The 25726-nt window shown below is 46.8% G+C and overlaps 1 protein-coding gene across 1 annotated transcript in view; it reads right to left on the bottom strand.

The window, feature by feature from the left end:
• The window catches only part of NT5C (5', 3'-nucleotidase, cytosolic), a 696063-nt gene that overhangs the window by 83666 nt on the left and 586671 nt on the right, over positions 1-25726 (bottom strand). The window lies entirely within an intron of this gene.

Below are 25726 nucleotides of genomic sequence, written 5' to 3'. Positions count from 1 at the left end.
TCTCCCCTTGACTCTTTAACATCTACCTTACTCTCCTTACACGCCTCATCTCCTCCTTCACTTCTAACTTCCAGTGTTACGCAGACGACACACAGCTCTTCTTCAGACTCCCTGCTGACCCTCTTGCACCCTCCATCATCCCTGACTGCCTTTCTGCCATCCAGTCCTGGTGTGCCTCCAATGATCTCGATCTCTGCCTCAACACATGTAAAACTGAGATCCTTCCCATTGGAACACCTGCTCCCTCTTCCTTCCCTTCACTCTGGCCTTCCTCCTTGGGTTCTCCCCCTGCTCCTTCAACTGAAGCCAGAAACCTTGGAGTCATCTTCGACTCCTCTCTCTCCTTCCTCCCTCACACTCAGGATGTTGCCAAGAAGTCCAACTACCAGCTCTTCCTTCTCAAAGGAATTATACCTTTTCTCACTTTCCCGCAATGGTTCAATGTGACCCAAGCCCTAGTTCTCTCTAGACTTGACTACTGTAATAGCCTTCTCCGGAATCTTCCTTCCTCCACTCTGCAATCACTTGAGCTTATCCCAAATAGAGCAGTTAGACTTATTGTTAAGTTTGTGCTTGGGTTCAATGAGTACAGGGAGTCGTTCTGCTTGGGTTAACTTCTTTACTAAGTTGACACAGGAGGTAAGTATATATGAAGCAAATAGGTTAAGTAAGTAAACAGGAAGAGACATCCACCGGCCCCCTCATCATCCAAGTCCAGGCCCCAACTGACTTCGTGGAACACCCAGACACAGTTCATCTATAACATTCCACACCAACATTCCGTCAGGGGCTCATGTACACAGATCTATCAACCAGGAGGAAAAGTACAAACACAACACATCTTCCCCCTTTATGAAATAAGGATAACAACAGAGGAGGAAGTAAGGGAACAACACTATAGAACTCTGTAGAACAATCCAAGAAAGACATCTAACCCAGACCGTACTTTCATCACAAAACTTCCATACCAAGCAATATGCTCAGAGCAAAGCTGCTTGCTCAACTCCACCAAACTTTAAACCAGCTCCTATAAACTAAACTCCAACTCATACACTCAACCAACTTCGTAGCGGGCCCACAACGGACATCAAACACAGGGAACCAGCCCTCACTCACCAAACCAACCCAAACCAACAACTCGGACACCATACCATCATCATCCATAATCCCTTACAAAATGTGCAAGGACACCATAGGAAGTTAAACACCTCCAACAGTTTCCACCAACACAGGATACCAATTTCTACAAATAACAACATCAGCATATTTCACGCTCCCAAAGTAGCGTGAGTGGGACACACATCCCAATACACTAGGACAAATGTCGGAACCACTAATCCCAACACAACTCAGCAAAAGTGTAAGAACCTCAAATCACCACAATGCACGTGGTGCAATTACACCAAATCACTGAAGTGCACCTAGTATGAAGGATACAACTTTCACCAAACTTGCACCTTTTTACCTGGACCACACATCCCATCACACACATCTCACCAAATGCACCTAGTGCGAAGGAAACCAGTTCAACCAGAGCCAGAACCTTTAACCGGGACCATACATCCCACCGAAACCAAATGGTAAGAATGTACCTAGTGCGAAGGATACCAGTTCAACCAGAACCAGAACCTTTTACCGGGACCATACATCCCACGGAAACACCAAATAGTCCGAATGCACCTAGTGCGAAGGATACCAGTTCAACCAGAGCCAGAACCTTTTACCGGGACCATACATCCCACCGAAACACCAAATTGTCAGAATGCACCTAGTGCGAAGGATGACAGTTCACCCAGAACCAGAACCTTTTACCGGGACCATACATCCCACCGAAACACCAAATTGTCAGAATGCACCTAGTGCGAAGGATACCAGTTCAACCAGAACTAGAACCTTTTACCGGGACCATACATCCCACCGAAACACCAAATTGTCAGAATGCACCTAGTGCGAAGGATACCAGTTCAACCAGAACCTTTTACCAGGACCATAAATCCCACCTAAATAACCAAAATATTGTTAACACCACAACACAAACACTTCACTCACCACAAATCTCTTAACATACAAGCAAAGATAAATTGAGAGTATAAGAATGGTAAGCGGGAGTTTAACACTACTACCGAGTCCATATTCTTTACCCTACAAAGTCCTTTATGTTGATTGAACCTGTGAATGTAAGATATGGTTAACCAAAATAAAATTACATAGTACAACTCATTACGTCACACATAAGATACTCACAAAGAGGCCACAGCAAATCACCCTCAACATCACTCACTTTCAAAGCCATTCAACCTTGCAAGCCATAACAACAACTCTGCAAAGAAATGAGTTAACAGGCCTCACATGACATATTAAGCTCTTCAGGATCTTAATACCACAGTTACACCTTAGGATATCATCACAGCAATACATATCCTCCTCTTTTCTTTTCTTTTAACAGAGAAAAACAAGACCCCAATCTGCAGAAAAAACAATCAGCAGAGCGTCTTTAAACTTGTTGAAATGTAAAAGCTCAACTGAAATGGCAGCTAACCACCATATTTCCCATTTCTCCTCAGAAACGTGGCCCTTTTACTGTGAACGTGTATTAGGACAGTACCATTTTCAAACAAAGGTTGCTGCCCTCCACTTCTCACCAGCAGCATCAGTCTTTAAAACGCCAAAAAAAACTGCCCCCAAAATAAACATTAACAGTACCTTGCATCTCCAAAACGGTAACAGTCGATGGTGTTTTAATTAAAACAAAAAACAAAATTGAGTTAGAAATCCAGTTCAAACCATCTCTTCACCATGCTGTAGTGCAGTATATGCGCATATTCCAATGTTATCCTAGAAGAATCGTTAACTCTCAGAACATTTACTTGTTGACCCAAAATATGTGTAAATCAATTGCTGAAAAATGAATCCTCTCGCATTCAAAACAACACAAAATACCCGCGCCGTATTGTTGACATCTGCTTGGATCCGGACGCACATTAAACAACACAGCGTTTGTTTCCTGAACTTTCCCTTGGTGACCGAAGCACGTTATTGTACGTTGAAACGTCCCCCTTTTTTTTTTCACTTCGCTCATTGCCTTTACTTGATTGTCAGCACAGAATGCGGAACGTTACCACTGTACACGTTCCCAAGAGAGTCATCGCCAATACTCTCAGCTTTACAGTGACGTCACCATTTGGATGCACTGCAGGGCCACAGAAAAAGCTCTCCAGACCAACCGTCACACGGAGCTTGGGTGTTCCACATCAACGGACCAAACCAAACACCAGCTCACGCAGCGCTGCCGAAAATAATGCCTTGACGGTAATTTTTTTCTTAATTCCTCACAGTCTACTGTCGTTCCGACCACCTTATACGCTGCATTTAAAGAGTGCTGACCACCATTATTTATCAATCCCCAGCCCCTGCACGCTGTTACTTTGGCTGCTGCAGTACCAGTGCCAAAGTCAAATGACAATGACCACTGCTCAGCGCAGCCCCTGCAGTACAGCTGAGCCTCCTTCTATTGACGCTGGCACGGGGCGCGCTTACCTTGGGGCCGGGGGGTGGCCGGTGGATGTCTCCTCTGGGACTCAGCTCCTTTCTTAAGCTTAGTGTCCCTTCGTTGCTCTGTTTTCCCTTTTTCCTTTTCTTCCGTTTCCTTTACTGCTTCTTTCTTCTTTTCCTCTTTCTCATGTGCAAGTTCCCAGAGTCCAACCAAAATCCTCGTCGCCAATGTTAAGTTTGTGCTTGGGTTCAATGAGTACAGGGAGTCGTTCTGCTTGGGTTAACTTCTTTACTAAGTTGACACAGGAGGTAAGTGGTCAGGCTTTCTCAAATCTGATGTTGTCCCCGGAAGCTGCTGAACCCCCGCAGTCCCCTTTGGATGCTAACCTCTTAACTGGTATCAAACAGTTCAGTTGAGAGCACCCCCAAGGGAAAGGGGGAAAATGGGACAAAATAATAAACTTCAGGTTTTGTTCAGCTTCTTTATCTGCCAACCTGTTGGTGAAAATAACAACAATTCACTTTAGTCACTAACCTTTGAATTCCTTGGCTCTGACTTCTCTTTATAAATTTAAGTAAATAAACACGCCACCACACCCGATTATCCTCTGTGAATAACGTAGAGGACGTGTATGAATTCTACTGAAGAAAACATAAAAATAGAGTCTTAGATGCTCTTACTGATTTCTTCAATTCGGTTTTGCAAAAAACTGCTAATCTCTCTCAGTTTAATGAGTTTGTCTTCAAGCAGTTCAACTGTCTTTTACCCAAACAACCCGCTGGAAATATTATACATGTAGTTTGTATTGGTGTCTAGCTTCAACACAAATTCCAAGAATGACACTCTAACTATTCAATTTAAAATTGTTTGTTTTCTGAATGTGTAAAAGTGTTCATTAATTGGATCTTTTGCTTGCAAAGAAGATCGCTCGTAAAAGAAGCGTTCCTTTTACCAGAATATGCGCATGCGTGAAGATATTGTTTACTCCTTCTAAAATGGAAGCGCACATGAACAAGGAATTGAGTTCAAAAATGAAACTGGCTTGGGCGCATGCGTAAAGGAATAGTCTTCCACTCTTCTTAATATGAATTGCTCAAACATGAAAGGAGAAATTCCTCAGTTCCGGAGACTAATACTTGAAGAGGCAGCCCAGTGAAGATCACGCGCCAGGTTAGAATGTTAGTAAATTAAACATAACGCCTCGGAGTCGCGTGGCTACCACACTGTCACTTGCGCAGACAGTGTAAGATTTCTAACGCTAGTCCGACGCTAAGAAAAGCACTGTTACCGACAAAAGGTACAGTACTCAATAAATTTCTATACGGCCGAAAAAACACACGACGCTAAAATTAATAACAGACCTCCACACTCCAATTTGCCAGGTGCAAAAAAAATGTGACGCAGTTCAATTAATTTAAATACAGTTCTAGAAGTTCAAAAATAAATTCTTGAAAGAACAAAACGAACTACTATATAAACAAAAACTAAGAAAAACAGGAACAAGTTAATTAATAGTTTTGATATTTAACTCCTGCTTGATAATCATAAAATTCCATAAAAGATAATGAAATCACTTAGCTTGCTTCTTTCTTTCACCGAAACGTTTTCTAAGTTTCTTTTTAAATCTCCAACACTTTCCTGGTCCTAATAACTAATATTAGGCACAAGGGCCTAACTAAAGTTTTCTAAAACTTAAGAGCTTCAAACATAAAACCTTCCAGCTGGGCTTCTGACAATGAAAGGCGGTTTAGAATGTTCCAACAATGCCTTTCTTTTACTTCTGGCCAATCACTGATCCTTTTGGAATTCTCCATTTTGACTTGGGAAGCTCTCCACACTCTGCACAGAAAGTTAAGGCCCAAACCATACTTTATGTTAATCATATCCTCATTTCACCTCATTCATCCAAATACCACGAAACCTGACAGTAAGTATATATGAAGCAAATAGGTTAAGTAAGTAAACAGGGAGAGACATCCACCGGCCCCCTCATCATCCAAGTCCAGGCCCCAACTGACTTCGTGGAACACACAGACACAGTTCATCCATAACATTCCACACCAACATTCCGTCAGGGGCTCATGTAGACAGATCTATCAACCAGGAGGAAAAGTACAAACACAACACTTATCCTTGGCCTTAAGCGCAGGGACCGCATCTCTCCTGCTCTAAACCTGCTCTAAAAGGTCTTCACTGACTCCCAGTTGCTACACAGATTAAATTCAAATCCCTCTGCTTCTTTCTCAAGGCTGTCTGGGCACGGGGACCACACTATCTTCGACTCTCACTAAATACTCTCCCACTAGACCTCTTGGCTCCTCTGGCACCAACTCTTGTGTGTAAAGCATTTTGCTAATAAGGGTAGGGGTTCGCTCACTTTCCTCTGCGGGCTCCCTCCTTTGGAAAAGCCTCCCACATCCCCTGTGGCTTGAGCAGGACCTTCTCAAACTCGAGAAGTTCCTTAAGACTTTCCTTTTTTCCTCCTCCTTCCCACCTTCTCTCCTCTGCTAGTCCCACAGTTGCTGAATCTGTGTACTTGGTCCTTATCCATCTTCGTGGCCTTGACCTCCCTCATTGATTACTCCCAGCTCCTGTCTATCCACAGCACTTTGCATCTGCACACCCTCCACTCTGGAAACTCGCATTTACACCTCCCGCGGCTCTGGCTGTGTAGCACTCAACATTCCTAGCACTTCCTCCATGGCTCTCGCACGAGCTATGACTCCCAAGCACTTACCCCCTCTTCCTTTCTGCACTTGCATGTTCTGAATACTCACAAGGCACAGTAGGTTCATCCCTCTTCCTCTCACCTCTTAATATTTTGTTGTACTGTACCCTACCTCCCTCCCTGCCCTTTGGGCACTTTGAAACAGTATATTCTTATTGTATAAGCGCCTAACGAGCAAACAATAAATAAATGAATCTATGATTTACCCAAGAACCTTCAACTCCAAGAAGGGAGGAAGGGTGGGACATTGGAAATCTAAGCAGATACAAGCATCAGAAATACGATTACGCTAAGTAATCCAAAAGCCTTCTAAGGCTTGAGGGTCTTCTTAGAATCACATGCTCTGCATAGATTAGCAAGCAGTACTTGGGGAAGGAGGTGGGTTATTTGAAGGTAGAGCAGCAAAAAGATGTTTAACACAACTTGACCCACCTGTGTCTCACCTTTAGAATGTGTATCTAAACAGTAATGTTGTGCGAAGACATGAACAGAACTCAAATGGCATCTAAGGGTATATTTGCTATGAAAGCAAGAGTTGGCCCTGTGCCCTGAGTTGCGTGTGCTCTGGGCTTGAAGAGTAACATTCTCTTGGCAAGGGAATAGCAAAGCTGGATGCACCTGACAATTCATTTTGAATTAGCCGATTTGGAGATAGGATCATTCAATCTCCCTGCGGCTAGAGATACAAAAAACAGTCTTTTTTTCTGATCGGTTTAGTTATTTGTAGGTAATACATGATAGCCCTTCTGACATCTAGGGTATGTAGGCTTCTTTCTGCTGCACTCTTGGGGTTTTGGAAGAAAGCAGGAAGTTCTATGGACTGATTTACATGGAATTTTGAGATGAATTCAGGAGAAAAACGAGGGTGTGTGCGTAGTACAACCATGTCTTGATGATTGATTACAAAAGGATCTTACACTGAAAGTGCTTGTAGTTCACTAACTCTTCTTATAGATGTGATAGCAACAAGAAAAGCAGTCTTATCAGTGAGATGTTTACGACCAGTGCTGTGTATTGGCTTGAAGGGGGTCCCCATGAGTCTTGTAATTACAATATTCAAGTCCCAGCGGGAGTTGGATTGGAAATTGGAGGGTATAATTTTTTAACACCCTCCATGAATGCCTTAACTACAGGCACCTTCCACCATACAACTTTACTCTGTGATGTGGTGTAGACTAAGAGAGCAGCCAGGTGTACTCGTAATGAATTGAAGACTAAGCCTGATTGTAAAAGCTATAGTAGATAGTGTATGTGAATGTGAACAGTCAATTGGATTGATTTTATGCGCTTTACACCCTAAGACAACACGTTTCCATTTGTTGAGCTGTGTCAGTGGGCCTCATTACAAGTCCAGCGGTAGCCGTGCCGGAAAAAACATCAGGCTGCCACCGGACCGGTAATGCTGTCACGATTCCTGCCCCCAGCCGGCGGCATATCAGGCTGGAGCCAGGTCACGGCCACCTAGTCGGCCCCTAAAGGCCTCTCCATCTCCCCAGACACCTACTTGTACTCAGACTTGGCGCCTTTGGCACCAAGCTCACACACAGTCCTGAGATCCACTTAGTATTGGACTTGCAATGTATTATGGGGCAATGGATGGCCCCATGTAATTCAGTTCCTTGAACTGGATGAGCGGTCTAGTCTTTCGGGTGTGGCTCAGCCCAGGGATACCTGGGATATCTACAGACTATTTAAACCACACCCGGCCTGAGAAACATGCTTTGTGTTTATCTGCACCTGCAGTGTGACACTCACCGTGCACGGATCTCCTGAAGAGGCCCACTTCTTTCTTCAGCGCGAGGGCACCTGCAAGAGTAAGAACTTTGTTGCCAATACTCACCTCAAAGAGCATCCAACTTCTGTCCAGCTCTTCCCAGTCTTGCAGATTCCTACGGCAGAGTCATCTCCATCTCGGCACGCCGCGCCCTACCAAAGGGGAGAAGAATAGAAGAAAAGACGTTAGTAAGCATTCTGCAATACTCTCTCGAATTTGCAAATAGAGTTTAATCCTTACCTGAACTCCCGTCGATCGGACAACTTCTGCTCCGGAGCATCCCGCCGATCTGAAAAAGGGGAAAAGACACATCAGGTTAGCGCAAAACATTTAAGAGGCGCCGCACATCACGCTTTCTCACCGCAGCTCATCTCCTCAGCTCGCTTCCATGCTGGGTTACTGTGGCACCTAAAAGGACACGGAAAAGACGAACATTGGTTAGTGCTAAGGAAGCCAATAAGCATCACGCTCCGCATTCCTACTTCAGCAGCGCATCACCATCCTCAAGACCTTCATCACCTAAGGAAAGAAAGGCACAGTATTAAAGGGACTAGAGCCATCAGAACTTTTGTAAGACTCATTCCAATTATCGGTCGGGCTGAAGCCGCAGCAAGCCCCGTCCGCCGGCCCCATGCCAGTGAAGCAACTAGGCACCCTCCAGCCCGTATCACCCAACGCACCCCTGCATCGAAGGCAGGACGGAGAGCGCCCCACATCAAGGGAAGGTTGGGACCCAGGGAAGAAAAGGGGGCCCAGACAAGCACGACCAATAGGGAATTGACCTCTGATAATACTGTGTTTCAGGCCCAGTGCTTGGTTGAGCAAGTACAGGGAAGGGTTTGAAGTGGTCGGACCGGCTGAGTGGCGTCCCCATGGATATCGGGTGAGCGTTACAAATTCCATCCTGCCTCCGTGATTGCCAGAATCACCGGGGCATTACAACCCCAGTGACCCGGTAATTCTGGAGGCGGAATTCTGTAAAACCCCATTCCCATGGAGTCTCATAGGACTCCATGGGGATGGGGACCATGAAACACTGGTTCCGTCTATGACAGAGCCAGTGTTTCCATGTCCGCCTGCAGGCGGGTGGTGTTACTTCCGCCAGGTCAGACCTGGCGGGAGTGACTCCTCCAGCCTGCAGGACTCGGAATCAGCCGATCCAGAAACAACGGTGGCAGCGGATTTACCGCCACCGTTGTTTCCGGATGGGCTGACTAGTAATGAGGCCCAGTGTCTTGTATTTGGTTTCTGTGCTTATTTTAGGATGTCCATGCACCTTTGGTCTATGTTTAAATGACCAAATTCTATGACCCCAGGAGCCAAGCTGCTAAGTTCAGTGTCTGAGGGCATGGGTGAATTGTTGTCCCTTGGTTCTGTGACATGTTGTATGGGCTTGGTAGTTTCATTGGAGGACAAAGAGACATCATTTGAAGGTGTGAAAAACATGTTTGTCGTGCCCAAATAGGAGCTATTAGGATTAAGGTTACTTGTTCACAGTGTAGCTTGTGGACTATTTTGTTTAGAATTGTTGTTGGGTAGAAAAGGGTACGCATATCTCCCTGACCAGTTCATTAATAGAATGTTTCCCTTATATTTTGTCTGGGGAAACCTGGAAGCGTAGTCTTGGCATTCTCTTGTGTAGCAAAGTGGTCTATGTCTGGGAACCCCCAGCTATTGAAGACGCTGTGTAGCATGTCTACATTTAATTTCCATTTGTGTTCTGAGGGCAGTGCCACATTTCTGCTTAGTACATCTGCCAGAGAATTGTGTTGCCCTAGAACATTTTGTCCTAAGAGAAACAAACATGTGTTTTAGTGCCCACAGCCAAATGTTCAGGGCTAGTCTGGACAGCCCTGGAGAGTGTGTCCCTCCCTGTTTGTTTATGTAGAACATGGCCGTAATTCTATCTGTAAGTATGAGGACTGTTTTTTGTACTAGCTGTTGTTTGAAAGCTTGAAGAGCTTTGAACACTGCTAGCAGTTCTAGACGGTTGATATGTTTTTAGGTTAATACGTGTCCACATTCTGTGTGCAGTGTGGAGAAAATGAGCCCCCCACCCGATTAGGGATGCTTCTGTAGTGAGAGTGGGCTCGATAGCTGCAGTGTTCAATGTTTTGCCTCTTAAAAGGTTTTCCTTCGGCCACCACTACAGTAATAGAACCAGAGGATGAAAAATCACCACTAGATCATTCCACAGACCGCTTGTTTGCGACCATTGTTTTGTTAGCCAGTCTTGCACAGGACGCATGCACAACCTGGTGTGTGGCACAAGGTAAATGCAGGATGCCATCATTCCTAGAAGGCGCATTGCCTTTTGCAAGGTTACCTGACGATCGACTATGTATTGAGGAATTTGAAATGGCATGTTTTGCACCCTCTCGTTGGAGGGGAAGACTAGGCCATCTTCTGTCCAAAGGTTGTGCCACAAGGTAAATGCAGGATGCCATCATTCCTAGAAGGCGCATTGCCTTTTGCAAGGTTACCTGACGATCGACTATGTATTGAGGAATTTGAAATAGCATGTTTTGCACCCTCTCGTTGGAGGGGAAGACTAGGCCATCTTCTGTCCAAATTAGTGCCCCTAGAAATTTTTACTTGGCTGGGCACTAGACTTGACTTTTTTTCATTGATGGAGAAACCTAATTGAAAAAGTAAGTTGACTGTTGAGTATATTGTTGACGAAACTGAGAAGTGTCACCTGTTATTAGCCAGTCATCTAGGTAAAGGAACACTGGAATGGACTGCTTCCGTCGGTGTGCGGCCAACACCTCAAGGACTTTTGCAAACACTGGAGGTGCTAAGGCTATGCTGAATGGAAGCCCTTTGAACTGGTAGTGTTTGTTTCCCACTTTGAATCTTGGGTATTTTCTGTCGCTGGTAACATTGAAATATGAAGGTATGCATCTTTTTTTTTTAAAAACAATTTTATTGATTTTATTTCAACATACAACACAAACCAAACTTGCAGTGCATATAGTAACATTTTGAATATACATCGCTTCATCCGTGTCCACTGCTTCTCCCATTCCCCCCCCCTCCAAGCCTACTCTCCTTCATGTTCTATTTCTTCGCCTTGCAGTAGGGATTCCTCTTCCATGGTTTCTGTTGGATCCCGATCACTTGACCAGTCTTGCGTGGGCCCAAATAACTCGGCTATTAGTTGTTTCCAGGCTATCAAGGTTTCAGCCTCCTCCTTCCCCCCAGAATTACTTGCTTCCTGCCATACTGTAGTTTCAGCCTCGGCCCATATCTGTAGGTCTTTCCACCATACTTCTATCCTTCGTCTATGGCATGCCTATCACCCCATAGCGATTCTTTGCAAGTACGTACGCTAGGTCTTTTAGTTTACCTACATGCTTGAGTTTACGTGGTCTAGGAAACCCTCCTGTCAGGCAGGCCCACACTGTGTCCACCACTATCTTAATCCCTTTTTCTACCTGCCTATGTGCTACTTCTCCCCAAAATCTCTTAATTACTGGACATGACCAGAACATGTGCACCATTCTGGCGTTTCCTTCGTCACATTTGGGGCATAATTGTCATCCTGTGTTTTTAAATTTGGCTATCCTCTGGGGTGTCACATACACCCTGTGGGCTATATATAATTGTATCTGTTGTAGTCTTGCATTTCTTGATATTTTTTTGTGGTATCCTTGGGCTCGTTCCCACATCCCATCAATCATTGGGGCGGCCACTTACTCTTCCCATTCCTGTCTCAGTTGTACCACTTCCTTCCCCACTTTGGACATCATAAGCTCATATATTCTAGATATTTCGTGTCCCCCTTCTGCTATATCATATATTGTATCTATGGTGGCGTCCGGTTCACCTTCTAGTACTACTTCGGACCATGTCTCCTTGCTTCGCCGCACCACCCTATGCTATGTAATATACTGTCCCGTATGTAACCCCGTTTCCTCCCCCAACACCTCAAAATCATTTATACTCCCCTCTTGCCATATGTCGCCCATTGTTGCTATCTCCACCGGTTCCCAGTGCTTCCTGATCATCATTCTTCGTTGCTTTTCTTTTCCCGCCAGTGGCACTAATGGCCCCTGCGGGGAACACAGGGATGGATTCTCCATTACCTGACAGGCCCTACGCCATATCTCCCACCCAAGTATCATCATCTTTGGGCGCCCTTCCATATCCGATCTGGGCAACCACATCATTTCTTTTAGGAATAATGGGGTGCAGTCCAGTCGGAACAGCCTGGACTCTGTGGTTGGTTCCTCAGAGAGCCATTTAGCTACATATTGCAGCTGGCTTGCTGTGTAATAGATTGGCAGTTTTATACCCCCTTTCTCGTGTGAGTTTTGTGGCTTCCAAAGGGCCACTCTGTTCCTCGTCCCATGCCAGAGGAATTCCCTGCATATGCTATCTACCCTAGCAAAGAATCGCCTTGATATCAGGAATGGGATGTTCCCAAAATAGTGCAAAAGTCTTGGCAGGACCACCATTTTCAGCATTGACCCTCCCCCCATCATCGCCAAGGGGAGCTTCACCCAGAACTTAAGGTCTGCATCTTTCATGTCAAATGTTGTCATGTAATCCCCCTTTTTTAGCAGATTAATTACTTCCTGTAGCGTACTCATCCTGGATGTTTGAGGCTTGACATACGTATTTGCAGGGCGCAGGTCTAAGACTGGGCGCATTGTTAGACCTTTCTTTGGAACAAGGAAGTACACTGAATAAATACCTTGATTTTCCTCCAGAGGTGGTACCAGCTCTATTGCTCCTTTTTGCAGTAATGTTCAAATTTCCCCTTCTAGATTTAAGTAATTTTCTGATGACATTCTTCTAGTTTGATGAGGATGGTGGCAAGGTTTTTCCAGAAATGCGATTGGATAATCTCTTGCCACGGTTGTCAGCACCCAGCAATACGATGTTCTCCCCTCTCATGTGTGAGTGAATGATGATATGCGACCCCCTAACGGAGAAGCATTGGAGAGTACCTGAACTGGAGCGTAATTTGTTGCCGGGGGCAGCTGACCCTCTAGAGGCTTCAACTCCGCTCGGCCTCTGCCTCTATGAAACCCTCCTTGCTGGTTTGACTGGTAAGAGGATGTTTGCCCCGGGGACTGTAATAAGAGGATGCGGATGCTCCAAATCCTGACTGACTGGATTTTGGAAACTTTGGCTCCGAGAAGTGTGCCGTGTATTAAAGGTGCCTCTATGGATAAAGGGCTTATTTGTAATCTGTCCTAATGTTTTTAATGTCTCATGCTCCATCTTTGTAGTTTCCAGTTGATCGTCAACTGCCTTCCCAAAGAGGACTGAATCTTCGATAGGCATATTGATTAAAGTTGCTGGAGTCCCAGGTTCAAACCTTGAATCCCAGATCCAAGAGTGGCGTTTAAGTAGTATACCTTCAGCTATTACTCTCTCAGACAGGTCTGTTGAGTCTAAAGTATTTCGTAAGATGTTTTGGGCTACTTGTTTGGACTATGAAGAGATTTTTAGAAGGTGTGACCTTACAGGTTCGGTGACCGAATCGAGAAGTTTTAGTGTCTCGTCTCACTGTTTCGTTATTATAGCTTACAAGCAGAGTGGTGTTGTTTACAATGCGTGTTATACATGCTCCAGAGATTGTAATTTGTTTTCCCAAGTTAAACAATCTCTTGCATTCTTTATTGGGAGGTGCTTCAGCACTAGATAGTGGAAACCCGGCCCTTTTCCTAGAGGTGGTAACCACTAGAGAATCGGACTTTGCATGCTCTCTAATATAAAGAGGGTCAGGTAGACAGGTAGAGTTGGTTTAAAAACTTTTCCACTCAGTGGTTAACTGCCTGAGTAAGTGAAGGTGTAGTTAGTGAAGGGGCAATTCTATTCTTTATCCACTGTAAAAGAGGAGTGGCCTAGCTGATAGCCTTTCTGTCATTTAAAATATCCTCCACGAAATCAGCGTTGTCCGCCGTTCATTCCGTATGAATATTAAAATGATTGGCAGCTCTATTTAACAAATCATTGTATAACACTTGGTCATCAATGGGGTAATCTTGACCACTGCCAGGTGAGACAATATCTGGAGTGTCTATAATGGTAACATTTGGGTTATTTTGATAAAATGTATCCGGGTTATCCTGATCAACATACCATAAATCTTGATCTGCCTCCTCTTCCTCTTGGAAAGAGTTATGAGAGATGTCTAAGACAGTATGTGTAAGCAATGTTTGACGCCTTGGTGATTTCGCTAAGGGTTGTTCACCTTGTAAGCCTTGCCTTATTTCTAAATCTAACGTCTTTTGCCTAATCGGGTATTTCCGCATGAAATCTACAAAAGAGGAGACTTTGTCCTTCGTTTCTTCGACATGTTCTTTTGATCATGTCCCTGTTCTGGGTGTTTCGGGGAGGGGGAACATAATAGCCTCAGGGTCTTCTCTAGGCCTTTTTTTCTGAAGAGACTGGGGAGTTTGCCTCTGAATATTGTGGCACTTTCTGAGGGACAGCATGGTGTATGAGAAATGTGTGCATGCGTCTCTTTTTAGTGTTTATCTTCGCTAGCGTGAGATTTATGGTTTTTCGAAGTGTGTTTCCATGTTTGTGAAACTTCCGTTGAGGGAATTTTACGCATGCCTAATGATGCCCATTTTTCTTCATCGCCTTGCGCTGAACGTGGTTGCGGAAGCACAGATGGCTTTTTGGGCATATGGTCGGTAGGCCGTGAGGTTCCTTCTGCCGGTGTGCAACCTCGTTTTGACATCTGTTGAAATGCAGCTCAGGGTTGTGTGAGGTTTGTGTGCTTGTGTATATGTCTCTGTCGCCAGGAGTTTTCCCCGTTGCAGCGCACTGCAACTGCCTTTCCCGGCTGGGGGTTGACGTGCAGGAGCTGGAAAAGTTCCCTTGAAACATTTTAGGCTGCTGAAATGGAGACGTCACTGCCTTGGTCTTCCAGGTCCGGTAGGGGTTTATGATTCGGCCGTCATCGCATGGGTCACCCACCATTTGGTGCGTCGTTCTTTTAGGGTCTTGGGCCTAAATAATTATCAGGACGCACTACCCCCTTCTGAGTGGTCTCGGGGAAGGCAGTGGTTGCACACTCGATGGGTGTCTTTCCACAGATATTTTCTGCTACAGGCTGGACCGAATTGAAATGGAGTTCTCTCCATGGTGAATGAGAATTATAAAGACAGCAAGATAAGGGCAGTATATATAGGTAGTGGAGGTATGCGTCTCTGATAAAGGTAATGTAATCAGTCCCCCCACTCTCCCTACTGCTAGGGTGAAGCCTGGTGTGGGCCGAAGCCTGTTGCCGGATCGTAGCACGTCAGATTCGGCAGTTGTTAGTCGGTCGGTCTTCAAGTTGTTTGTCGAGATGTGTGTCGAATGGTAACCGTCCAAGACATTACATTTAAGTTAAGAACCCTGAAAACGTAGCAGCGCTACAGAATCTGCATAACACATCCGATCACAATGGTGGAAAGAAATAATCTGAGGGACCTCAACGTGTGAGGGATCAGGGAGTACAGTAGATGTGACACAAGGGATAATATTACAAACAAGCCCAATCGATGTCTCTTTTCGAACTTCAAAAAAATAACATGCGCAATACTCCGCTCCTACCACTAGATGCCGGCTTATGCAAAGCATGTGATTCTAAGCAGATCCACAAGCCTCAGAAATACTGTTTCCATTTCTAGAGCACAGTTACCAGAGTACAAAGTGTGTTATTTATTGGTTTATATTTATCTAAACCTCATTCTATTTAATAAAGGAACTGTGGGGGGCGTGGCCAGCAGCAGAGCTATGAGGACGTGAGCCCCTGTAGCTCCTGCGGCCGCGGCAGATATCCTGTAGAAACAGCCTGCTACGAATGGCTTTCCTGTAGAAATTATACATTTTCCAGAAGACAAACACACCGGGCACAACCAGGCGAAATCCCGGCCAAAATCGCACTCCTGGGTGAGTTTGGACCCGAAGAAAAAAGCTGTGCGGCAGCGGGAAATCGCAGACAAAATGGCCGCGCCCGTCGGATCGTAGCCGAATGACGGACTGTCACTCCGACTCGGATCTACGATCGGTGACCAGTGGCTGGGAATGGAGGCACGCAGCAACAACAGCCGCACATGACGAGGTGTAAGTTCCACCAGAACAGCAGCACTCACGCCGTCCGTGGAACACTCCCGGCCAACAAACCGAACCAGGCGGGAACCTGTTGAACAATACGCAGAACGGGCCCATCGTCTACCGAAGGCTGCGAATCTACTCTGTGCCCTTATGAATGGTGTGTCGAGCCCCAGTGTACCATCGGGCCGCCAGGGTGACCCGAGAGGGAGACGGCACCCTAGGGTGACATCCACACGTTCGCCCTACCCCGGCCCTCGCGCTCGTACAGAGCCTACAAGAGAAGGAGCCCAGACGGCGTGCAGAACCAGGCGGCCCGGTAAGTCCACGGCGCGTGACCCACTGGCTGCATAGCGAAGACCTGTGTCTACGTAGGCCCGTAGTGCGATCGGTGCTGTCAGTGAATTTACAGGACAGCCGGAAAACACGGACAAAATGCCCGCACCCGTCAGTACATAGCAGGGTGAAGGAGTACCATACTGTGATAGATCTGCGACCTATGCCTGGAAGCGGCTGCCCACAGGCTTAACCAACAGACGCCCGCACCTCCACGGACTAGCAGTCGCCCCCGACCCAGGAATGCGCAAAAGGAATACTACGCAAGCTGGCCTGAAACCCCAAAACTGTGCGCCTGTTCAGTCGGAGGCACTTCACCATCGCCGTACGACATGGGCAAGGATAAACCCAGGAAAACTAATCTCCCAGAGCAGAATGGATCAATTCACGACTCCGACAGCAACCACCCTGTTGGAACAAGACCTACCAGACACTATACCACAAGCAGAAGGCACAATATCGCTAAAAGACATCATGGCTGCCATAGCAGACTCACGGGCCTCAATGGAGCAAAAAATAGATGGCATCAGCATGGACGTCTCCCTCCTCCGGCATGATCTCCAGAAGCTGACTTCCCGTACCGGAGAAGCAGAGCAACGCATATCTGGGGCGGAGGACGGCCTACGGCAAGTAGAACAACAGCTGGCCAGAGTTACGTCCCGCCTAAAAACCGCGGAGGAGAGGGTCGATGAAAGCGAGGGAAGATCCAGGCGTAATAATGTTAGAATTCTGGGACTGCCAGAGAAAGTTGAAGGCCCGCACATGGAATTATTTCTGGAGCAGTTACTCACTGACATGTTTGAAACTGATACATATTCCAACTTTTTCTCAATTGATCGGGCCCACCGCGTGCCGACAGGTCACCCAGTACCGGGTGCCCCCCCACGCACAGTGATAGCAAAGCTATTAAACTATCGGGATCGTGACGCATTGCTCCAAACAGCACGGGCAAAAGGCACCCTCACATACAATGGTTCGAAGATAGCGTTTTTTCCAGATTACACCAGGGACGTGCAAAAAGCCCGACAATCGTTTGACCAACTCAAACGACAGTTGCAAACCTTGAATGTGAAATATGGCCTCCTATTTCCCGCCTAACTTAAAATATACCATAAAGGCACGACGGTTCACTTCACTGATCCCAAAGATGCGTGGAAATGGGCAGAGCAACACATTGAAGGCGATTGGACCAAGACAAGAGGCAACGGAAACAGAACCCCCCGAGCCCGACCAAGACATGAACCGCCGGACCGACAACCGCCAGGCAACGTTCCGCAACCACAAGAAAGAGAAGGCTGACACCCGAGGCATGAATAATCAGGAACTCTGAAGGCCCCAATAAGCAAGATGTAAGTTACTGTATATTGTTGACATTTTGTTTACACAATTATAACAGCCATGAAGAGACTCATAGGAAAGCGGCCAGAACAGGTGGAAGCCCTCCCTTCCCCCTGGAAAACTCCCCTCCCTGCCTCCCTGCGTTGGAGCATGGTGGGAACTTAGGAGCAATGGGCTGTGAGTCTACAGCTTTTGTTTCATTTGTATTAGAATTGTAATGGGGCGACAGATGCTTCAGTTGGGGGTGAAGTATGGGGAGGGGGGAGTTGGATATATGTTTTTTTTGTTTAAAAGATGGACAAACTCAATGGAACATTGAAGTTCTCGAGACACAGGTTTTGGTGCGGCCTAAACCGTTGTTCCCCGCCATGGTACAAATTAACGCAATGGCCAGACCCCAAAGGACGTTACTGTCGTTTACACCCACATACGCCTAAATGACTCCGCAAGACACTAAGATCCGAACTTTAAAGCTCCTCACCTGGAACGTGAATGGTCTAGGAAGCAATCTGAAGAGACGATTAGTGCGACAATTCCTGAATAGACACAGCCCAGATATTGCTTTCCTAACTGAAAACCACCTAGCAGGAACAACCAATGCACTGTTTAAGCGGTCTAACTACCGCACAGCAATACAAGCAGGATTCACGATGGGAGCCAGAGGAGTAATAATACTGATACATAAAAGACTTCCCTTTACCCTTACGGCCATAACACAGGACACTGGAGGCAGATACACGCATGAAGCACGCTCTGGAACAAAACGATCTCCCTACTGGCGATCTATGCCCCACCCACACTGCAAACCACGCTGATAGAAGACATCACGCCACTGATCACTATGGACACCTCAGACATCCTAATCCTTGGGGGAGACTTCAACGATGTAATGGACAATACCCGAGACCGCACACACCTCCGCAGTAGAGACTCCAATCGCCAAACTAACCTGGCCACCTTTGTCGAAGCATTTGGAATTAGGTATGTGTGGCGGGACCTTCACCCGGAAAGCAAAGAATACTCCTATCACTCTGGGGTGCACGCATCACTGTCGCGCCTGGACTACTACTTTATACCAGCATCAATAATACACATGGCAACACAGACAGAGTACCTCCCAAGGGGCATCTCGGATCACTCCCCCCTATTAATGTCAATCACGACGTATAAACCAACCCTGACACCGGTATGGAGGCTGAATAATTACCATCTAGGGTCCCCGGAACTGCTAGAACGTCTACAACACGCTAGCACAACATACTTAGAGCTAAATGAAGGAACGGTGGACTCCCGCATTACTCTGTGGGAAGCCTACAAACCTGTGATTCGTGGAGAGATCATCTCCTGGACCGCGGCACAAAGAAAAGCACACCTGGAATCAATAACAGAAGCAGAGGCAAATGTCAAACTAGCGGAGGAAACACACCTAATCCATGATACTCCTGACACGAACAGAGCTCTGATCCTAGCTCAAAAAAAGCTACAAAACATTGCATTGGACAATGCTAAACAGGCACATGGGGCGATGAGAGCCAGAGTCTATGAAACAGGCGACAAAGCTGGAAAGATGCTAGCATGGCTGGAGCGGAGAGATGAGGGACACAACGAAGTAAGAGCGATAACAACACAACGCTGAAACGAGATCAACAGATGCAGACATTGCAGAGGAATTTGTGAAATATTATGAAAAACTATACAGGGCACCTGCAACTCCCCCTGAAACCTGTATTAGACAAGATCGCACTTCCCTCTCTTAATGCTGAACAAGCGGCTGGGCTAGAAATGGAAATCACAGAAGACTATATAGTGGCAGCTATGATGCAACTCCAGTCCGGAAAGACACCTGGTCCGAACGGTTTCCCCATTGAAACCTGGAAGAAGATAGGCGGAACTGAACTGGCCCCACACTTACTCAAATTGTATCAGCAGGCCCGAGACAAAGGCAGCCTACCAGCGGATTTAAGGAAGGCGACAAGCAGACAACCCCCCAGACGAATGTGGCTCTTATCGACCAATATCTCTAATTAACAGCGAGAAGAAGATACTGGTGAAACTGTTGGCGATGCGCCTACAACAAGTCATAACATCCCTAATACATCCAGATCAATGTGGTTTTATGCCTGGTAGATCCACGAGAATGAACATACATAGACTACACCTGGCCATTGAGCGCGCCCAGACCCTGGACATCCCCACAGCAGTACTCGCGGTACACTTTGAGAAGGCCTTCGACTCGGTCCACTGGGAAGCACTCTGGGCGATTATGTGTAAAATGGGGATTGGTGAGCGATTCCTAACCTGGATCCAACTGCTGTACGAGGCGCCGACGTCTGAAGTGAGGGTGAACGGCTGGACGTCACGATCCTTCGCCCTGGGGAAGGGGACACGACAAGGCTGTCCACTATCAGCCTTTCTCTTCGCGCTGGCCATGGAACCACTGGCCAAATGGCTGAGAGACACGCGCACATGGAAAGGCATCTCTGGAGGACCAGAGTGGGAGGACAGTCTCACTATACGCGGATGACCTACTGATATACCTTCAAGAACCTAAAACAACTTGCCCAGTGGTAACACAACTATTACAAGAATATGGCACCTTTAGTGGTCTGAAAGTGAACTGATCCAAAACCACACTATTTGCACTGAACCAACAGGGAAACAAGCCCCCTGAAGCCTGCCCATATAAAGTCGCTCATGAACAGTTTCGATATCTGGGCGTCCAGATTACAAGAAATCTCAACGACTATATACCTGACAACCTGCAACCCATTACGGAAAGATTTACAAGAGATGTGCAACATTGGAAATCTCTACCCCTGACCCTCCTAGGGCGAGCTGCATTGTTCAAAATGTTAACACTTCCCCGCTAGTTGTATGTGCTACAGAATGCTCTGCTGCACATACCAACCAAGACGCTCCAGGTGATAGAGCGTGCACTTAGGCAACTCCTGTGGGGTGGCGGACACCCAAGAATGGCACTTCGAACTCTACAAAGGTCAATATGGGAAGGAGGTATCGGTCTACCGAGGCTACAGACATACTACTGGGCCAGTCAGATGGCAGTGATAAACAACACTCTACACGCCGATCCAACACTACCACATGTGAGAGCGTCACCCTCCATGGAATTATACGCTGCAAAGCCTACTTCATCTCCACGCGACACCAACTCACATATGCCACGTATCTGGGCAGAGTCACACACCTTCATAGGCTGGGGAGACAAAATCACTCCATTGCAACCGCTGTGGAACAACAGGAACCTCCCTGAGGTAATCAAACTGCCGAAATGGCCGATCTGGATGAGACACGGTATAGAAAAGGTGAAAGACATTATAGCAGAAGGATCTATTAGACCTTTTGATGAACTAATTTCGACCTTTGACCTCCCAGAAGCAGAGAGATATCACTACACACAGCTCCGGCATGCCCTGCAACAGCACCTCCCTGCCCTCTCCGACATGGCAGACTCTATTCCCCTGGAACGGAACATAGTGGAAGACCATATTCCAGCCAAAGTCACCACTGTTATGTACAGCGTTATCACCTCCTTTGCCACACCAGAACTGGAACGATTGAAGTCGAAATGGGAGGCTGAAGTGGGAGAAATTATGTCGGAAGACTGGGTCCAAATCCTGATGTAGCCCCGTGAGGTCACCATATCGGCCAGGCTACGCCTAGTACAGCTGAAGATATTGCACAGGATCTATTACCCGAGGGTAGCCCTGTACCAATGGGGCAAAATAGCCGAACCCAACTGCCTGCGCTGCCGGGAAGAGGAAGCAACCTTCTTCCATATACTGTGGGAATGCCCGGTAATCAGTAATTACTGGCAGCAATGCTGCGACGTGTTATCAAGAGTCCTGAGCCAGACGATCCCCAGAGATCCCAAACTATTGCTACTGGGAGTGGACAGTGAGACAGATCTCTCAAAATACACAAAACTCTGCCTCAAGACCACAACAGCAATCATTAAAAGAAACATAGCACGCCTATGGGGGGCAGCAGAACCGCCGCAGGTGAATCAGTGGATCACGGATGTAGAAATCTGCATCGCAATAGAAAGGAGGGTGTACAGAGCCAGAGGTTGCTCTGGAAAAGCAGATAGAATATGGCAACGCTGGGAAGACACGATATGAACTAATGAACTTCTAATATCATAACATCATAGACTAAGGGTTATTTATTTTATTTTCAAATTTGTTTATTGACATTTTTCAATAATATTAAACAAGTTGTGTACAATGGAGCCAATCTCAAATAGTTATAAACGTATGTTTACCTTAACGTCAAAAAATTACAAATACAAAAACAAAACAACCATAACTGTCTCCATATTCTGTCCGTTTCATATATCATTAACTGTTTCGGGGGGAGGGTGGGAGCGAAGGGAAACCATCCGGCAACTGCAATAGGGGAAAGGCTTCTGCAAGGTCTCTGTCCTCTGCCGTACTTCCGCTGCTGCTGGCTTTATGACAGGTCTCACATGGGCCTGGATTAAGTTCCGATTCAGGGTGGTTTATCATCCGAGGGGTGGAACATGTGTCTGGTGAGTTCTTTCCATGACTCGAGTGACATACTAGAGTCATCCGTGGATCTGGCCACACAGTCCTCCCATGCCACGGTCTCGGCCAGCACCCACTGTTCAGTCTCTTTGTGCCATAGTTTGAACTGAGGGCCCATGGGTTTCATCCAGGCCATTGCTATAGTTCTTTTGGCCAATATGCACGATATGTCCATGAGCCTTGTTGCATGCTTGAGTTTGGCTGGTCTGGGGTAGGTTCCTAAGAGGCACTCGCCGGGTGTCCAATTATATTTACTCAGGCCTGCTTTTTCGCAAGTGTGTTGGACCCTGTCCCACAGAGCCCTTGTCCTGGGGCATTCCCATAACATGTGGATCAGATCCGCTCTTTCCCCCTTGCACCAGTTGCAGGTCGGTTGTGCCTGGGGATTGAAGGTGGCTATGCGGCACGGGGTCAGGTAAGTTCTGTGTAGTATGTTCAACTGAATCTGCCTAAATCTATGGTTTCTGGACACCGTTTTGGGGAATGTGAGAGCTCTGTTCCACTCTCCTTCAGTCATTTCCCGGCCTATATCTTCCCCCCATTTGCTTTTCATTTCCATGCTCTGAGGATTTTGCATGTCGATCCGGTGGCCATATATTTGCGAAACGTGTTTACCGCCCTCTCCCAAGTTGTACATCAAGGTGAGGAGTGGGTCTGTGTCTGGTTCCATCGGCCACGAATCCAATTTGCGTCGGGCCACAGCACGAGTTCTTTGGTACCACAGAAACTGGCCGATATGTATGCCTTCCGTCTCCTGCAGCGAGGTGAACTCCCTGAAAGTGCCTTCATCATACAGATCTCCCCAGGTGTAGACCCCTTTCCTCTCCCAGAGCCTGATATGTTTCAAATCCCAGAGTGTTGTGCATAGGTCTGCGATCAGGAGGACTTCTGGGGTATAGGAGTTCCGTGAGTTAGTGAGCATTTTTGCCCTGTGCCAAATTTTCCTTCCCAGGTCAGCCAAAAAGGGTAGAGTTCCCAGCAGTTTGGACGGTGCCCAGACCAGTTCTTTCAGATGGAATTGGGGCAGCATGGCCTGTAGCAATGGTGTTTCAGATGAGTGTTCATCATCTAGCCATTTGGTCACAAAACCAAGCTGTGCTGCTATGTAATATTTTTCTAGGTTTGGAAGTTGAATACCGCCTTGGCTATATGGTAGGGTTAGCAATTGCAACGCTATTCTATGCCTGCCTTTCCCCCATAGGAACTCTCGCAGTATGGTCTCAAGCAGTCGGAAGAAGGGCTTGTGTATATAGTAGTGTACATTTTGAAACCCATAAAGGAAACGCGGGAGAATGATCATTTTAGTTATCGAAGCCCTGCCCATCATCGAGAAGGGGAGTTTCGGCCAGAACGCCATTGATTTGCGCAGGGCGGGGAGTGCTGCCTTTGTGTTTCGTTCGTGCATTAGCTCAGGGGTATCCATAATGTGCACTCCAAGGTAGCGGAATGACATATTCTGCCACTGGATCCCAACTTCAGGGAGTGCTTCTAAACTCTGTTTTCAGGGCCGCTAGGGGGAACATACAAGACTTTGACCTGCTAAAGCGTATCCCAGAGACCTTGGAATAATTGTCCAGCACTTCTAACATGGTTGGTACGTTGAGGTGTGGGTCCCTGACGTATATGAGAACGTCATCCGCGTAGAGCGAGATGATGTGATCCACGTCTCCCAGTCTAATGCCTGCATCGAAGAATTGCTTTCTAAAGTAAACAGCTATGGGTTCTAGTCCCAGTATGTAAAAATAATGACATGGAATGTAAGGGGCCTAAGGACTTATCTCAGAAGGAACAGGATTAAAACCTACCTGCACAGATAAGAAGGGGTAATGATAGCATTACTACAGGAGTCCCACTGCACGGCGGACTCGGTGGCCAAGCTACAAACACATTGTGGTGGACAGGGGTTTGGTACCACTTATTCTAAATACGCTAGAGGGGTCTACACCTGGATTCACCCACAGCTCCCATTCCGGGTGGACAAAACTGAGATAGACCCGGAAGGTAGGTTTGTCGTAATTTGGGAATTCATTGAACAAGAAGCAGTAGGCATCATGAACTATCTCCCTAACAATAACATACCATCCTACCTGAACTCACTGTACCCTAGAGTTGCACAGTACAGGAACGATCTCTTTATTTGGGGGGAGGGGGGGTTTCATTGTGTACATGACCCACGGCTGGACAGATCCACACCACAGCTAGGAGGCCCATCGACCGCTACGATAGCACTATCCGCCATGTTGGGGAGGCTGGAAATGACGGATGTGTGGCGGGAAAAACATCCTGAAGCACGCAAATACTCATTTTACTCATCCCCACATAAGTTACACACAAGACTAGATTACATATTCATAGACAGGGAACACTTACCCCTGGTGGAGGGAGCACAATACTTGGGGAGGACTATCTCTGATCACTCCCCACTTCTGATGACATTGAACCACAGAGGGCCCAGACCCCCCATTCCCATGTGGAAAATGCCCACAGACGCCCTGAGGGACCCAGCCTTCCGACAAGAATTACGCAATTCTATTGATGCATACCTAGAGGTTAACACCGGTAGTGTAGCTTACAATAGCACAGTATGGGAGGCTCTAAAGGCATCTCGCTTTACGCGGATGATGTGATCCACGTCTCCCAGTCTAATGCCTGCATCGAAGAATTGCTTTCTAAAGTAAACAGCTATGGGTTCTAGTCCCAGTATTTAAAGCATTGGGGATAGTGGACAACCCTGTCTGGTCCCCCTGCATATATCCCAGGCCTCCGACACATACTTTCCAGATTTCACCCTTGCCTTAGGTTTAGCATACAAGATGTTAATCCACCTGATAAACCCGGGACCAAAGCCAAACTCCCTAAGCACTGCCACAAGCCATTCCCAGTAAATGGAGTCAAACGCTTTGACTGCGTCTAGGGACAGCAGCGCGTATGAGTCCTTGTCTTTATCGGTTTGCGCTATAATGTGCTGCAGCCTGCGTAGGTTCATGGACCTATTTCGGCCCGGCACGAAGCCGCACTGATCTGGGTGGACTATGTCTCCTATTATTCTAGACAGCCGCTTCGCTAAGATCGTAGTAAGGATTTTAACGTCATAATTTAACATTGCAATCGGGTGATACGAGTCACATTGGTCTGCCGGTTTATTGGGCTTGAGGATCGGGATCGCAAGCATTTCCCTCATACTTTCGGGTAGTATCCCTTCTTCGTATGCCTCCTGGTATACTGCGTGTAATAGGGGGGTCAGGGAGGACTCATACATTTTTAAAAACTCTGTGGGCAACCCGTCTGTTCCCGGTGCTTTGCCTGTGGCCAGGGATCTGATTGCATCGGTAATGTCTTCTGGCGTGATTTCTGCTTCTAGGGAGTCGGCTTCCTCAGGGGACAGCCTGGGGAGCCCTATCTCTTCTAGTGTTTCTATCAACCGTTCA

Source organism: Ambystoma mexicanum, chromosome 3q, assembly GCF_040938575.1.
Source record: "Ambystoma mexicanum isolate Mex_15411 chromosome 3q, UKY_AmexF1_1, whole genome shotgun sequence".
NCBI lineage: Eukaryota > Metazoa > Chordata > Amphibia > Caudata > Ambystomatidae > Ambystoma > Ambystoma mexicanum.
This window is presented reverse-complemented; position numbering and strand designations above follow the sequence as displayed.